This window comes from Ranitomeya imitator, chromosome 1 (genome assembly GCF_032444005.1).
Source record: "Ranitomeya imitator isolate aRanImi1 chromosome 1, aRanImi1.pri, whole genome shotgun sequence".
In the NCBI taxonomy this organism is placed as follows: Eukaryota; Metazoa; Chordata; class Amphibia; order Anura; family Dendrobatidae; genus Ranitomeya; species Ranitomeya imitator.
The window spans coordinates 880,467,973-880,485,608 of record NC_091282.1 but is presented as its reverse complement, the minus strand read 5'-3'; positions in this window follow the sequence as shown (position 1 = coordinate 880,485,608).

Below are 17,636 nucleotides of genomic sequence, written 5' to 3'. Positions count from 1 at the left end.
GCATTAAGATGACGTCCAAGTCGTGACCGCTCATACATATTTTAAGAACAGCGGGCGGGCGCACAGGTTGTGGGAGGGGGGTGGGCACATAGATCTTTATTGTAAACACGATTATTCATATCTTCTCTACAGCAAACGCTGCTGCAAAGAAGATATGAATGGCGGCTTCAGCACGAGTGGGGGGGACAGCGCTTACTGTAGCGCTGTCTCCTGCACGGCACACGGACAACGTCCGTGTGCGGTACGTGTTTTACACGGACCCATTGACTTTAATGGGTCCGTGTAATCCGTGCGCTCCCACGAAAACTGACATGTCTCCGTGTTTGGCACACGGAGACACGGTCCGCAAAAAATCAATGACATCTGCACAGATGCATTGATTTTAATGTGTCTACGTGTGTCAGTGGCTCCGGTACGTGAGGAAACTCACCTCACGTACCGGAGCCACTGACGTGTGAAACCGGCCTCAGGTAAAGTTGTGTGTGGGTATATCAGGGTGAGTGGGAGTCCCATCCAAACAGTATAACCAGCATCTATTAACCCCTTCACGACATGCACCATACTAATATAGCGCATGTTGTGGCGCTGAATCCACATCTTTTCCGGCACGTGACAGCTGTTTTTAATAGCTGACGTGCCCAGAACAGCCGTGAGTGGAATTGCGATCACCCGTGGCTGTTAACCCATTAAATGCCTCTGTCAATATCGCTAGCAAACCTCTATGGCTGTCACTGTCGGATGAGCAAGTCAGCAATTCTGCTAAATACAGTCGATCTGATCCTCACTTGTATGTAGCAGAGCTGATCTGGTTATGACAGCTTCTAGTCTCCCATGACTATTGAAGACTATTGAAGCATGCCAAAAGTAAAAAAAAAAAAGTTTTAAAAAAATATAAAAGTACAAATCACCCCCTTTTGCTCTATTCAAAATAAGACAAAAAAAAATCAAACATACACGTTTGGTATCGCCACTTTCAGAATTGCCCGATCTATCAATATAAAAAAACAAAAACGAATTAACCCGACCGCCAATCGGCGTAACGAGAAAAAAGCCAGAATTACGTTTTTTATGTCGCCGCAGCAGTGCATTAAAATGCAATAACGGGCAATCAAAAGATCGTATCTGCACCTAAATGGTATCATTAAGAACGACAGCTCAGCACGCAAGAAACAAGCCCTACCCAACCCAAGATCAGGAAAATTGGTGAGGCTAAGGCCTGCGTCACGCTAGCAATATTTGGTCAGTATTTTACATCAGTATTTGTAAGCCAAAACCAGGAGTGGAACAAATAGAGGAAAAGTATAATAGAAACATTTGCACCACTTCTGCATTTATCAGTTTTTTGCTTGCAAATACTGCTAGTGTGACGGCAGCGTAAGGGTCTTGGAAAGTGACACAATTTTTATTTTTCACCACTTAAATTAAAAAGAACCTATACATGTTTAGTGTCTATGAACTCGTAATGACCTGGAGAATCATAATGACAGGCCAGTTTTAGCATTTGGTGAACATGGTAAAAAAAAATAATCCAAAAAGATTTGTGTAATTGCACTTTTTTTTGCACTTTCACTGCACTTGGATATGGTAAAACCAATAGTGTCGTTCCAAAGTACAATTTGTCCCGCAGAAAACAAGCACTCACATCTCCATATTGATGGAAAAATAAAGTAAAATAGTCATGGCTCTGGGAAGAAGGGGAGCGAAAAACAAACACAGAAATGAAAAAGGGGTTAACCAAGTGGAACAACTAGTGTATAAGCACTAAGATGGAGATGCCTCTTATGTGGCAGGTGAGGGGAGACTCAGGCTGGAACAAGGTTAGGAGTAAACCCTAACGCGCGTTTCTCTGTCCCCCATGATGGCACCACGGAGAGAGGGGATTTCCCCTCCAAGGACAGGAAACCTACAGATAAAAAGGCGGTACCTATCTCCTGCATGAGTTTGGTTTTCTGTCTTTGATGGGGAACCTGCAGCAAGTCTCACCTCAGATCGTTGTTGGAATTCCAGGGCCAGTCAGACCGGTTCAGGCAGCGGGGGTTCCCTACCTCGGTTGGCATGGACACCCGAAGCGCCACAGCTGGGATCAGTAGATCTCTAGGGTGCACGGGGAGCAGTAACAAGGACGCTGCTGCACCTAAAAAGAAACTTCACAGTAGCCGGCCAGGAGCTCCACAAGGCACCACGAGGGGTCCCTCCAGGTGGGGATATACGGCGCGGGCAATGAACGCCCTAGCAGCTGCATCATCGAGCCGGAGATTGGCAGCAACGCGAGCCTCCTTGCGCAAGGCACCTCTGGGAAATGAGGTAATGCGCATGCGTGGGACGACGCACCCGGCCACACTGCATGCTGGGGCAGTCGGTGCGCGCGTTCGCACACGGCTTTGCGGCCTTTCCTGCACAAAGCTCTGGGAAGAGGCAATGCACATGCGCGGGGGGTGACGTACCGACCACAATGCATGATGGGAACGGTCGGGGCACGTGCGCACAGAGATCCGGTCACATACTATTTAAAGGGAATGCCACACTGGCTGAATGCTCTAATGGAGTCCAGTCAGTGTTCCCCAGTAACAATGAGTGACCCAGAACCACAGGCGCAGATCAGGTCACCAGTGCAGCAGCAGCAAAAGCATCGACCGCAGGGGAAAGGAGCCTCTCATTGTCAGCAACATGGAACGGGCACGGTCAGGATCTCAGCACAGCAAGGACTCTAGTGCAGCGTCCGGAGCAAAGGAGTATACTATAGTAGATACGGATCGTCCGCAGCTGGTACTGATGGGTACACCAGGTGGTGAGTGATCTCCATGAAAGCTCCGGCTAATAGAGCCTACTCTTTTTCTCTTGCTTGTCTCTTCTATAGGGGAAGAAAATCCTCAGGGAAACCACGCATAGTCTGTGCGCTTTGTAAAGAAGATCTACCTACCACATGGGAGAAAAGACTATGTAATTCATGTATAGAGCAAACACTCTGTGAAGGGCTTCCTGTGTTTGCTACAGAACTCAAATCGTTAATTAAAACCCAAGTAGAGGATACCTTTAGGTCAGAGGTGTCAAACTGCATTCCTCGAGGGCCTCAAACCATGCGTGTTTTCAAGATTTCCTTATCATTGCACAAGGTGCTGGAATCATTCTCTGCAGGTGATTAAATTATCACCTGTGCAATGTGAAATCCTGAAAATATGACCTGTTTGCAGCCCTCGAGGAATGCAGTTTGACACCCCTGCTTTAGGTCTCTCCAGTAGGGTAAAAAAGGTAGGAAGATCAGACACAGATCCCCTGTCTCTGATTCTAATGACACAGATAGTGGGGAAATTAGTTCGGACTCTTTTAATTCATCATCATCTTCACGGGGGGGGGCGTAGTTGCTTCCCATTAGAGGAAAGAGATTCCCTAGTTAAGGCTGTCAGAAGCACCATGGGACTGACTGACTCTCATCCCAAAAAATCAGTCCAGGACATTGTTTGGGGGGCTCGAGCAGAAAAAAAGGAGAGTATTTCCACTCAATGACAAAATACAGGCTTTAATTAACAAAGAATGGCAAAAAACATAAGGAAGGCCTTACTTACGCCCAAAAGGAAATATCCTTTCGAGGATCCAACTTGCTCCTTTTGGGAAAAAAGCTCCCAAATTGGATGTAGCCATTGCTAAGGCATCAAAAAAGTTCATCCTACCATTTGAGGATATGGGGGTCTTAAAGGACTCCATGGACAAAAAAGCAGATGCTTTTCTAAAACGTTCCAGGGAAGCAGACGGAGGAGGGCTAAAACCAGCAGTAGCTGCTGCTTGTACTTCCCGCTCTCTGATGGTGTGGCTGGACCAGTTAGAATCTCAGCTTAAGGGGAAAATATCCAGAGATAGCATATTAAATACCTTGACAGCAATGAAAGGGGCAGCTGCTTTCCTGGCTGATGCGTCAGCAGATTCTATCAGGCTGGCTGGCTGCCAGATCAGCAGTTTTCTCCAATGCGGCCAGAAGAGCTCTCTGGCTTTAATGTTGGCCAGAAGACCTCCAAACAAAGTCAAAACTTTGTAATATTCCCTGTGAAGGAGAATTCTTATTTGGCTCCACTCCGGATGATATCCTGGAAAAAGCAGGGGATAAGAAAAAAATCCATCCCCATACTTGCATACCCATCCTACAAACATCCCTTTCGGAATAAGAGATTTACCCGTAGGAAACCATCTAGGACGCAAGACAGATGGGAGGACAAAAAGAACAAAAATAAGGGGTTTATGTTCAACCAAACCCCACCGATACTAAAAAACCCTCCCAATGAACTTTTGTCCCAGGTGAGAGGAAGATGGTCCCTCTTTTTCTCAACCTGGGAAAAGATAACCAGCAGCGACTGGATTCTAGATTTGATAAAATCGCGACTAAAGTTCAAATTCCTCACTTTTCCTCAGCCATCCTTCCTGATAACATCCCAAAGATCTTCACCGCAGGAGCGAATAGCTCTGGAACACAAAGTCACTGTACTGCTAAACAAAGGGGTTCTTCTGGAAGTCCCTCCCCAAGAAAAGGGGAAAGGGTTCGACTCTCCGTTTTTTTCTCAGGAAGAAACCAGACAGGTCTTTCAGGACAATTATCAATTTAAAAAACGTAAACAAACACCTGATAGTGGAACCATTCAAAATGGAAACAATAAAAACATCAGTGAAAATGTTGTTTCATGACAGTACTAGACTTAAAGGATGCATACTACCACGTCCCCATTCACAGAGACATCAAAAATACCTCAGGGTAGCGATCAAAATGGGGGGGTCGTAAGACATTTCCAGTTTGCAGCTCCTCCATTCGGGCTCGCAATAGCCCCCCCGGGTGTTCACCAAACTGATAGAAGTCATGGCACCTCTGAGAGAACAAAACACCCTAATCGTCCCATACCTAGACGATTTCCTGGTGATCGGCAACTCTCCCCAACATTGCAAAAACAGCTGGAGATGGGGATGGACTCTATAAAAAACTTGGGTTGGCTTCTAAATTTAGAAAAGTCCAAGTTAATACCAAGTCAAATTCAGGAATACCTGGGCATTACGCTAGATTCCATTTCTCAAGAGTGCCGCCTACCCCTAGGGAAAATACAAGATGGTGGGGTTAGTGTCCTGGGCAAGAGAGCTCCCCTCTATATCTCTACGAGAAGCAATGTCCCTCCTGGAGTCCATGACAGCCTGCATTCCTGCGGTTCAGTGGGCTCAGAGGGAACTTCAGTGGCAGATCTTGTCAGAGGAAATTTATCTGGGAGGAAATTTAGAAAGTCAGTTCAGTTTCTCGTCAAACACAACTCTCTCACTAGAATGGTGGACAAAGGAGAGCAATCTGGCCCGGGATATTCCATGGGTAGTCCCAATATCAAAGGTGGTAACCACAGACTCAAGCCCCAAGGGTTGGGGTTTCACCTAAACGATTTAGTGGCTCAGGGGACCTGGTCAGACTTGAAACCAGTATCTTCCAATATGAAAGAACTACTAGCAGTGAAATTCGCGCTCACAGAATTCCTGAACCCTCTTCGCTCACATCATGTAAGAATATTTTCAGACAACAGAGTGGTAGTGGCTTGCCTGAATCACCAGGGAGGTACCCACTTTCAACCGTTAATGGATGTAACACAATCAATCTTCCAGATAGCATCCCTGTCAGCCCTTCACATAAAGGGGTGGACAATTTCAGGGCAGACTTCCTAAGTCGATCTCGTCTGAGACAAGGGGAATGGGAGTTGAACCAATCCATATTCAACCAGATCACGGAGAAATGGGGGACTCCCGTTATAGATCTTTTCGCGAACAATCTGAATCGGAAGGTGGCCACTTTTTGTTCCATAAACTCAGCAGAGAACCCTTTGGCGTTAGACGCTTTTCTAAATCCTTGGAATTACAGGCTAGCATATGTCTCCCCCCCCCAATCGCATTAATACCAGCAGTTCTGAGGAAGATAAGGGAAGACAAAGCCCGAGTAATGTTAATAGCCCCCTTTAGGCCAAAAAGAATTTGGTTTTCTTGGGTCAGGAGAATGTCCATGTCCGATCCTTGGGTACTCCCAGACCTGCCCAATCTCCTATTCCAGGGACCAGTAGCACATCCGCGGGTGGCAAGGCTACACACAACAGCTTGGCATTTGAAAGGGGGTTACTAATGGAGAAAGGGTTTTCACAAGGTTTAGTATCAACCCTCCTGAAAAGTAGGAAATTAACAACTACCAAGCAATAAGGTCAAATCTGGAAGAAGTTCCTCTCTTCCTCAGGTTCTAAAGTGTCTGAGGGAATCCCACTTAAAGCCATATTATAATTCCTACAAAATGTGTTAGAAAAAGGTCTAGCTACAAGCACCCTTAAAGTTCACGTTGCGGCACTAGGAGCATTGTTTAACTACAACCTAGCAAGGAATCACTGGGTTTCTAGGTTTATTAAGGCGGCGGAAAGGTCTAGACCCCTACCCTTACAGAAGGCACCTCAGTGGGACTTAAATTTAGTTCTCACAGCCTTAACTAAACCTCCCTTTGAACCCTTAGAGGAGGCTCCCTTATAGATCCTGTCCTTCAAAACATCCCTTTTGGTAGCCCTTACCTCAGCCCGAAGGGTTAGTGACATACAAGCCTTATCAGAGGGTCCACCCTTTACGCAAATCTTGGAAGACCGGGTGGTCCTAAAAACAGACCCGGCATATCTACCAAAAGTAGCTTCCCGCTTCCACAGATCTCAAGAGATTTCACTTCCCTCCTTCTGCCCAAACCCTAAAAATGAGGGGGAAAAGACCCCAGACACATTAGATGTTAGAATGTGTCTCATTCATTACCTGGAAGCTACTAGGGAGTGTAGGGAGGATAGATCTCTTTTTGTGTGTTTTCAGGGCCCTTGGAAAGGTAAAAAGACCTCCAAGGGTACATTGGCAAGATGGATTAAAGATGCCATCAACCTCTCATACACTTCGAGCGGAATGTCAGCTCCCGGGGAAGTTAAGGCTTACTCCACAAGAGCAGTGGCGGTCTCCTGGGCGGAAAGAGCCGGTGCTTCAATTGACCAGATATGTAAAGCTGCTACTTGGTCTTCGCCCTCAACATTTTTTAAGCACTATCGGTTGGACTTATCTTCTTCAGACCTTACCTTTGGTAAAAGGGTTCTGGAAGCGGTGGTCCCTCCCTAAATGTACAGTCTCTGCAATTCTCTTCGTGGTGCCGTCAGGGGGACAGAGAAAAATTTAGTTACTTACCGATAACTGTGTTTCTCTGAGCCCATGACGGCACCAGTACATTCCCTCCCTTCACGTGTGGGTGTGCACACTAATATAGTGTTACCTAATAACTAAGTAATAATCACGCGGTATCTCTACTAAAATTTAGTAATGTTTAATTATTAACCTGATATTCCCTTCATGCTCTGTAAACAAACTGATGCGGGAGAGAGGTACCACCTTTTTATCTGTAGGTTTCCTGTCCTTGGTGGGCAGATCCCCTCTCTCCGTGGTGCCGTCATGGGCTCAGAGAAACACCGTTATCAGTAAGTAACTACATTTTTTGCGTTTGTCATACGTTGCTTTTCTGCACCCACAGGTGCTGCCGTGTCCCACACACCTTATGTATCTGTTTTTTGTTTTATTCCCCAGTCCATGATGTAGGCGAAGATGCCTCCCATCCTGCACTTGTTCAGTAGTCCCTACCCAATTCCTTGGAACACAAGCGTAAATACACAGCCACCCCCCCACAGGCTACAATGCTAAACGGCCACGTTTCCAGACTGCTGAAAATGTTTAGGCTTGTGGAGATGACTTCATGGCGTCAGCTGTCCCTTGGTACTCAGTCCCCAGCTGCCACTATTTCTCCCTGTGTACCGACCCGCCTTACACAAGCATGTGTCCCATAACATCAGCCGTGCCCTATCCAACGCTGTGATGGGAAGGTCCACTTAATCACGGAGATCTACACAAGTGTTTGTGACCAGGGACTCTATATTTCCCTGAAGGCACACTGGGTGAACATTGTGGAAGCCGGGACGTAGTCGGACCCTGGGACAGAACACGTGCTGCCGACACCGAGGATTGTGGGCCCTGGTTCAATCAGGGTTGCCCTCACCTTTCACAGCAGTTCCTGAAAGCCCCACCCCGTGGTGAAGGAAAAGGGGGGGTCGCATGGGAATACGAACCCTATTATTTTAAATGTATAATTTTGTTGAATTATATTGAATTCTTCATTAAGTGTATTTATTTCACGGTTTTCTCTTTTAGTCAGAGATCATCTTTTTCTGTCAATTTTCAGTTTTTTTCTGGTTATAGGTGGTTGGTATTGGTGCTATTTTACTGCTTGCTGATTGGCAGTTTGAAAAAAGGCGGGAAGATTATTCATTGCTGATTGGCAGTTTGAAAAAAGCAGGAAGAGTATTCTCTATTTAGTTTGAGATTCCCCTCAGTTTTGCTCATTACAGCCACTGTGAAGAAAGAAGATGATCCAGCCAATTTACTTCAGCAGCTTTTAAAGAGGGCCAGTGAGGAGGACGGTGCTGAATGGTTGAAGAACTGCCTGTCTTTTCAACCTGCCCTGGTAGAAGGAGAATCCTCTATTCCTACTCCTGCTCCGGTTTCTTCCCAGCCAGTGGTTCTTCCTGCTGCTAAGGCAGAGGCGGTCGTCAGTCCAAGAAGGAAGAGAGCACAGAGAAGAAGGTACTCATCTCCCGGTCAGCGACCCAGCTCCGGAAGCCGCGTACAGGATGTACGCATGAAGCCGTCCATCCCCCATTCCCGGAAGTCTCACAGCCCTGTGCAAGATTCCCGGCGTTGCCATCATCCGGCACCAGCGTCATCTGGAGCTGCCGGTGAGTCCTTGCATCGCTGCAGCCGTAAAAGTGCTGCGGCGGCGTTCCCTACCTCAGTGGCTGGAGCTGTTAGTTCCCCCCCGTCCAGATTCAGGATCCCCTCGATGATGCTACGCCCACCTGCGTCTGGAGATCGGCAGTTTCGGATCAGGAAGAAGAGACATCGCCACTGCAAGTATCTGATCAGCTCCGCTCGCCCCCATCATTGGGCTTGAGCCACGATCTCTTTACTTCCCGCAACCTTTCCTTCCTGGCCCTCACTGAGACCTGACTGACGCCCCCTGACACGGCCTCCCCTGCTGCACTGAGTTACGGTGGCCTCCACTTTACCCACACTCCTCGCTCTGGCAACAGATATGGCGGAGGAGTGGGTTTCCTTTTTTCTAAAAACTGCTACTTCAATCCTATCCAACCCCCACCCTCCCTTCTTTCAAGGTTCACTCTGTCCGTATCTACTCTCCCTCTAATCTCCAAATGGCTGTCATATACCGACCACCGGGCTCAGCCACTGCCTTCATTGTCCAATTTTCCACCTGGCTTCTTCACTTTCTCTCTGCTGACATCCCCACCATCATAATGGGTGACTTTAATATCCCTACTGACACCCGCCAACCAGCAGCCTCCAAGCTCCTGGCCCTTATTTCATCCTTTAGACTTACTCAGTGGTCCTCCACAGCCACCCACACAGACGGACATACGCTAGACCTCATCTTCACCTGCCTCTGTTCCTTATCTAATCTCACAACCTCTCCCTTCCCCTTATCTGACCACCATCTACTCACCTCTTCCTTGTCCTCCTCACCTGCCCCCCTTGTCCAGCCAGTACCACATCCTCGCAGAAACCTTGCACACCTAGACATTCACACACTCTCAGACTCTCTTCTAACCCTGCCCTCCATATCTTCACTCCACGACACGGATAGCGCCACCGCTTTCTATAACTCCACCCTCACATCAGCCATAGATTCAGTCGCCCCTCTCATGCATGGCAAAGTGTGACAAATCAATCGGCAACCCTGGCATAACAACCTCACCAAAAAACTCCAACAAGCATCCAGGGTCGCTGAGCGGCGTTGGAAAAAAAACACGCCTGCCAGACAACTTCAACACTTTCAAACAAGCTACACTTGCCTTCAAACTAGCCCTCACTTCTGCTAAACAGACCTATTTCACTAACCTTGTATCTTCACTATCCTACAACCCAAAACAACTGTTCAGCACATTTAACTCTCTCCTCCGCCCACTACTGCCACCTCCAACTCCCCTAATCTCTTCTGAGGACTTTGCCACCTTCTTCAAAAACAAGATCGACCAAACAAGGCAAACCTTTACTTTTCCACCACCCCAACCACTCCATATGCCAGACCTCTGCCCTTCCCCAATAACTTCCCTTTCCAACATCACTGAAGGAAAACTTACTCACCTTCTTTCCAAATCACACCTCACCACCTGTGCACTTGACCCCATCCCTTCCCACTTGCTCCCTAACCTCACTAGCACGCTCATTCCAGCCCTAACCCATCTCTTCAACCTATTGCTATCTTTCCCCTCTGCCTTCAAACATGCCACCATCACACCCATCCTCAAGAAAGCTAACCTTGTCCCAACCGCTATGCCCAGCTATCGCCCCATATCACTGCTACCGTTTGCTTCCAAACTCCTTGAGCAGCATGTCCATGGTCAACTTTCCTCCCACCTCTCATCTAACTCTCTCCTTGACAACCTCCAATCTGGCTTCCGCCCCCACCACTCCACCGAAACTGCTCTGACTAAAATTACTAATGACTTACTCACAGCCAAAACTAACAGACAGTTCTCCATCCTCCTTCTCGATCTGTCCTCTGCTTTCGACACAATTGACCACCTTCTACTGCTACAGATTCTTTCTTCCCTCGGCATCAAAGGCCTTGCCCTGTCCTGGATTGCCTCATACCTTTCTGACCGCACATTTAGCGTTTCCCACTCACACACTACCTCCTCACCCCTCCCTCTCTCTGTTGGAATCCCTCAAGGCTCTGTCCTAGGGCCTCTACTTTTTTCCATCTATACCCTTGGCCTAGGACAACTCGCAAAGTCCCATGGCTTCCAGTACCACCTATATCTATATCTGACACTCAGATCTACCTCTCTTGGCTCAGATGTCGCCTCTCTTCTGTCCAGAATCCCGTGGTGTCTGTCAGACATATCCTCCTTCTTCAACTCTCGCTTCCTAAAACTCAATGTAGACAAAACCGAACTCATCATCTTTCCCCCACCTCACGTATCCCCCCTACCTGGACCATCTATTATAGTAAACGGCATCACGCTCTCTCCCGCACCTGAAATACGCTGCCTCAGGGTAACTCTTGATTCTGCCCTGTTATTCAAACTACACGTCCAAACCCTTGCCACCTCCTGTTGCCTCCAACTTCCTCAGCCCGCAATCTACTAAAACTCTTGTGCATCATCTCCCGCCTCGATTACTGCAACACCCTCCTCTGTGGCCTCCCCGCTAACTCCCTTGCACCACTCCAGTCTGTCCTCAACTCTGCTGCTTGGCTAATCCACCTCTCTCCTCGCTACTCCCCTGCTTCACCCCTCTGCAAATCCCTCCACTGGCTTCCAATTCCCCAACGAATCCAGTTCAAAATACTAACACTGATCTACAAAGCCATCCACAACCTGTCCCCTCCCTATATCTCTGAACTAATCTCCCACTATTTTCCCTCACGTAATCTTCAATCCTCCCAAGACCTTCTTCTCTCCTCCACACTTATTCGTTCCTCACACAACCACCTCCAAGATTTCTCCCGAATATCCCCCATCCTCTGGACTTCCATGCCTCAACACATCCGATTATCCACCACCCTCGGATCCTTCAGACGGAACCTGAAAATCCATCTCTTCAGGAAAGCCTACATCCTGCAATAACCATTCTGCCGCCTCACCAACTGCCCGAGCTGCCGCCATATCACCGACCACCCGAGCTGCCGCCATGTCACCGACCACCCGAGCTGCCGCCACGTCACTGACCACCCGAGCTTCTGCCACATCACCGACCACCCGAGCTGCTGCCACGACCACCCGAGCTGCTGCCACGAACACCCGAGCTGCCGCCTCACCACCACCAGTGCTGCAGCATACCAACCTGTCTCTTCCCCACTATCCTTAAGAATGTAAGTCCGCAAGGACAGGGTCCTCTCCCCTCTGTACCAGTCTGTCACTGTAAATTTGTTTACTGTTAACAATATCTATAACCCTGTATGTAACCCCTTTTCACATGTACAGCACCATGGAATTAATGGTGCTATATAAATAAATAATATATGTATGTATATAATCTCCTTGTTGCTATATAATTCCTAATGGGAATGATTACCTGTCTGTATGTACAGTGGGGCAAAAAAGTATTTAGTCAGTCAGCAATAGTGCAAGTTCCACCACTTAAAAAGATGAGAGGCGTCTGTAATTTACATCATAGGTAGACCTCAACTATGGGAGACAAACTGAGAAAAAAAAATCCAGAAAATCACATTGTCTGTTTTTTTAACATTTTATTTGCATATTATGGTGGAAAATAAGTATTTGGTCAGAAACAAAATTTCATCTCAATACTTTGTAATATATCCTTTGTTGGCAATGACAGATGTCAAACGTTTTCTGTAAGTCTTCACAAGGTTGCCACACACTGTTGTTGGTATGTTGGCCCATTCCTCCATGCAGATCTCCTCTAGAGCAGTGATGTTTTTGGCTTTTCGCTTGGCAACACAGACTTTCAACTCCCTCCAAAGGTTTTCTATAGGGTTGAGATCTGGAGACTGGCTAGGCCACTCCAGGACCTTGAAATGCTTCTTACGAAGCCACTCCTTCGTTGCCCTGGCGGTGTGCTTTGGATCATTGTCATGTTGAAAGACCCAGCCATGTTTCATCTTCAATGCCCTTGCTGATGGAAGGAGGTTTGCACTCAAAATCTCACGATACATGGCCCCATTCATTCTTTCATGTACCCGGATCAGTCGTCCTGGCCCCTTTGCAGAGAAACAGCCCCAAAGCATGATGTTTCCACCACCATGCTTTACAGTAGGTATAGTGTTTGATGGATGCAACTCAGTATTCTTTTTCCTCCAAACACGACAAGTTGTGTTTCTACCAAACCGTTCCAGTTTGGTTTCTTCAGACCATAGGACATTCTCCCAAAACTCCTCTGGATCATCCAAATGCTCTGTAGCAAACTTCAGACGGGCCCGGACATGTACTGGCTTAAGCAGTGGGACACGTCTGCACTGCAGGATCTGAGTCCATGGTGGCGTAGTGTGTTACTTATGGTAGGCCTTGTTACATTGGTCCCAGCACTCTGCAGTTCATTCACTAGGTCCCCCCGCGTGGTTCTGGGATTTTTGCTCACCGTTCTTGTGATCATTCTGACCCCACGGGGTGGGATTTTGCGTGGAGCCCCATATTGAGGGAGATTATCAGTGGTCTTGTATGTCTTCCATTTTCTAATTATTGCTCCCACTGTTGATTTCTTCACTCCAAGCTGGTTGGCTATTGCAGATTCAGTCTTCCCAGCCTGGTGCAGGGCTACAATTTTGTTTCTGGTGTCCTTTGACAGCTCTTTGGTCTTCACCATAGTGGAGTTTGGAGTCAGACTGTTTGAGGGTGTGCACAGGTGTCTTTTTATACTGATAACAAGTTTAAACAGGTGCCATTACTACAGGTAATGAGTGGAGGAAAGAGGAGACTCTTAAAGAAGAAGTTACAGGTCTGTGAGAGCCAGAAATCTTGATTTTGTTTCTGACCAAATACTTATTTTCCACCATAATATGCAAAAAAAATGTTAAAAAAACAGACAATGTGATTTTCTGGATTTTTTTTTCTCAGTTTGTCTCCCATAGTTGAAGTCTACCTATGATGTAAATTACAGACGCCTCTCATCTTTTTAAGTGGTGTAACTTGCACTATTTCTGACTGACTAAATACTTTTTTGCCCCACTGTACAGGTCCTTCTCAAAAAATTAGCATATAGTGTTAAATTTCATTATTTACCATAATGTAATGATTACAATTAAACTTTCATATATTATAGATTCATTATCCACCAACTGAAATTTGTCAGGTCTTTTATTGTTTTAATACTGATGATTTTGGCATACAACTCCTGATAACCCAAAAAACCTGTCTCAATAAATTAGCATATTTCACCCATCCAATCAAATAAAAGTGTTTTTTAATAACAAACAAAAAAACCATCAAATAATAATGTTCAGTTATGCACTCAATACTTGGTCGGGAATCCTTTGGCAGAAATGACTGCTTCAATGCGGCGTGGCATGGAGGCAATCAGCCTGTGACACTGCTGAGATGTTATGGAGGCCCAGGATGCTTCAATAGCGGCCTTAAGCTCATCCAGAGTGTTGGGTCTTGCGTCTCTCAACTTTCTCTTCACAATATCCCACAGATTCTCTATGGGGTTCAGGTCAGGAGAGTTGGCAGGCCAATTGAGCACAGTACTACCATGGTCAGTAAACCATTTACCAGTGGTTTTGGCACTGTGAGCAGGTGCCAGGTCGTGCTGAAAAATGAAATCTTCATCTCCCTAAAGCATTTCAGCCGATGGAAGCATGAAGTGCTCCAAAATCTCCTGATAGCTAGCTGCATTGACCCTGCCCTTGATGAAACACAGTGGACCAACACCAGCAGCTGACATGGCACCCCACACCATCACTGACTGTGGGTACTTGACACTGGACTTCAGGCATTTTGGCATTTCCTTCTCCCCAGTCTTCCTCCAGACTCTGGCACCTTGATTTCCGAATGACATGCAAAATTTGCTTTCATCAGAAAAAAGTACTTGGGACCACTTAGCAACAGTCCAGTGCTGCTTCTCTGTAGCCCAGGTCAGGCGCCTCTGCCGCTGTTTATGGTTCAAAAGTGGCTTTACCTGGGGAATGCGGCACCTGTAGCCCATTTCCTGCACACGCCTGTGCACGGTGGCTCTGGATGTTTCCACTTCTCCACAATCTTCCTCAGGGTCCGGTCTCCTCTTCTCGTTCTACAGCGTTTTCTGCCACATTGTTTCCTTCCAACAGACTTACCATTGAGGTGCCTTGATACAGCACTCTGGGAACAGCCTATTTGTTGAGAAATTTCTTTCTGGGTCTTACCCTCTTGCTTGAGGGTGTCAATGATGGCCTTCTTGACATCTGTCAGGTCGCTAGTCTTACCCATGATGGGGGTTTTGAGTAATGAACCAGGCAGGGAGTTTATAAAAGCCTCAGGTATCTTTTGCATGTGTTTAGAGTTAATTAGTTGATTCAGAAGATTAGGGTAATAGGTCGTTTAGAGAACCTTTTCTTGATATGCTAATTTATTGAGACAGGTTTTTTGGGTTATCAGGAGTTGTATGCCAAAATCATCAGTATTAAAACAATAAAAGACCTGACAAATTTCAGTTGGTGGATAATGAATCTATAATATATGAAAGTTTAATTGTAATCATTACATTATGGTAAATAATGAAATTTAACACTATATGCTAATTTTTTGAGAAGGACCTGTATGTGGCATGTCTAGCTTCTCATTTCAAGGATATAAGGGAGCTTATTTTGGATACTTGTATCCCTGTGGACCATTTTAGACCATATAAGCCCCACGTAGTATATTTGGGACTGATGTATTCACACAGGCTATAAATGCCACTGCTATCTCTGCCACTATTTATAAACAGTACACATACCTGGTCTCTGCACATATTACCTGTATTATGGGTTGTGTGTGTCATTTTTTAAATATTTTTTTCATGTTGATTTTTGGTGTATGTGTCTCTGCTATCCAATTGTCCACCCAGTCTCCACAATATGGCTTGCATGTATGATACTTATTGGATTACAAGGAGCCTGTAATAGACTCTCCTGATGCAACTGTGATTTTCAGCCGGGTACTGCATTTATATTTATGTATATCAAATTTGAATATTACATTTTTGGATCTAACATGTATGTTCCAATGTGGAACAATGTTTTAGATGTTTTTAAACTGTGTGTAGTGTCTTGTTTTTTGGTGTGAAAAATAAAATATTTTTTGTAATCATATCGCTATTTGTGTGGTGATCCTACGTTTATGTGCATGTACCTTTCTTTCTTTCTAATTTTGCTATGGGACTTTTCTACATGTATGGTACAGTTGACTATTATAGTATTGTTTGATTGTGCTCACTTAAAAAGTATATATTTTATGTACAATTTTCATAGTCATGAAAATACAGAAAAATCTTTAAATGAGAAGGTGTGTCCAAACTTTTGGTTTGTACTGTGTGTATATATATATATATATATATATATATATATATATATATATATATATATATATATATATATATATAAAAATATATATATATATATATATATATATATATATATATTATAATTATTTATTGTTATAGCGCCATTTATTCCATGGCGCTTTACATGTGAGGAGGGGTATATATAATAAAAACAAGTACAATAATCTAAAACAATACAAGTCATAACTGGTACAGGAGGAGTGAGGACCCTGCCCGCAAAGGCTCACAATCTACAAGGGATGGGTGAGAATACAGTAGGTGAGGATAGAGCTGGTCATGCAGCGGTTTGGTCGATCGGTGGTTACTGCAGGTTGTAGGCTTGTCGGAAGAGGTGGGTCTTGAGGTTCTTTTTGAAGGTTTCGATGGTAGGCGAGAGTCTGATGTGTTGTGGTAGAGGGTTCCAGAGTAGGGGTGATACGCGAGAGAAATCTTGTATGCGATTGTGGGAAGAGGAGATAAGGCTACGTTCACATTGGCGTTCCGCCAATGTGCGTCGCTGTTGCGCCGGCGACGCAGCGGCGACGCGCCCTTATGTTTAACATAGGGGACGCGTGCGTCGTTTTGGTGGCGTTTTTCGCCACGTGCGTCGTTTCCGACGCTAGCGTCGGACGCAAGAAAACGCTACATGTAGCATTTTCTGTGCGTCCGATTTTCGTCGGAAAACGACGCACGCGTCGCAAAACGCGCGCGTTTTTGCGCGCGTTTGCGCGCGTTTTAGCGTGCGTCGCGCGTTGCGTCGCCGACGCACGGCGGCGCAACGCTAATGTGAACGTAGCCTAAGAGGGGAGTAGAGAAGGAGATCTTGTGAGGATCGGAGGTTGCTTGTAGGTAAGTACCGAGAGACGAGGTCACAGATGTATGGAGGAGACAGGTTGTGGATGGCTTTGTACGTCATGGTTAGGGTTTTGTACTGGAGTCTTTGGGCAATGGGGAGCCAGTGAAGGGATTGACAGAGGGGAGAGGCCGGGGAATAGCGGGGGGACAGGTGGATTAGTCGGGCAGCAGAGTTGAGAATAGATTGGAGGGGTGCAAGAGTGTTAGAGGGGAGGCCACAGAGCAGGAGGTTGCAGTAGTCAAGGCGAGAGATGATGAGGGCATGGACTACGGGTTTTGCAGATTCTTGGTTGAGGAATGAACGGATTCGTGAAATATTTTTGAGTTGAAGTCGGCAGGAAGTGGAAAGGGCTTGAATATGTGGTTTGAAGGAGAGATCAGCGTCAAGGATTACCCCGAGGCAGCGAGCTTGTGGGACTGGGGAGAGTGGTCAGCCATTTACTGTAATGGATAGGTTCATTGGGGGGGTCGCGTGAGATGGGGGAAAGATGATGAATTCTGTTTTGTCCATGTTAAGTATGAGAAATCTAGTTGAGAAGAAGGATGAAATAGCAGACAGAAATTGAGGGATTCTGGTTAGTAGGGAGGTGATATCTGGTCCAGAGATGTAGATCTGTGTGTCATCAGCATAGAGATGATACTGAAAGCCATGAGATTCTATGAGCTGTCCCAGGCCAAAGGTGTAA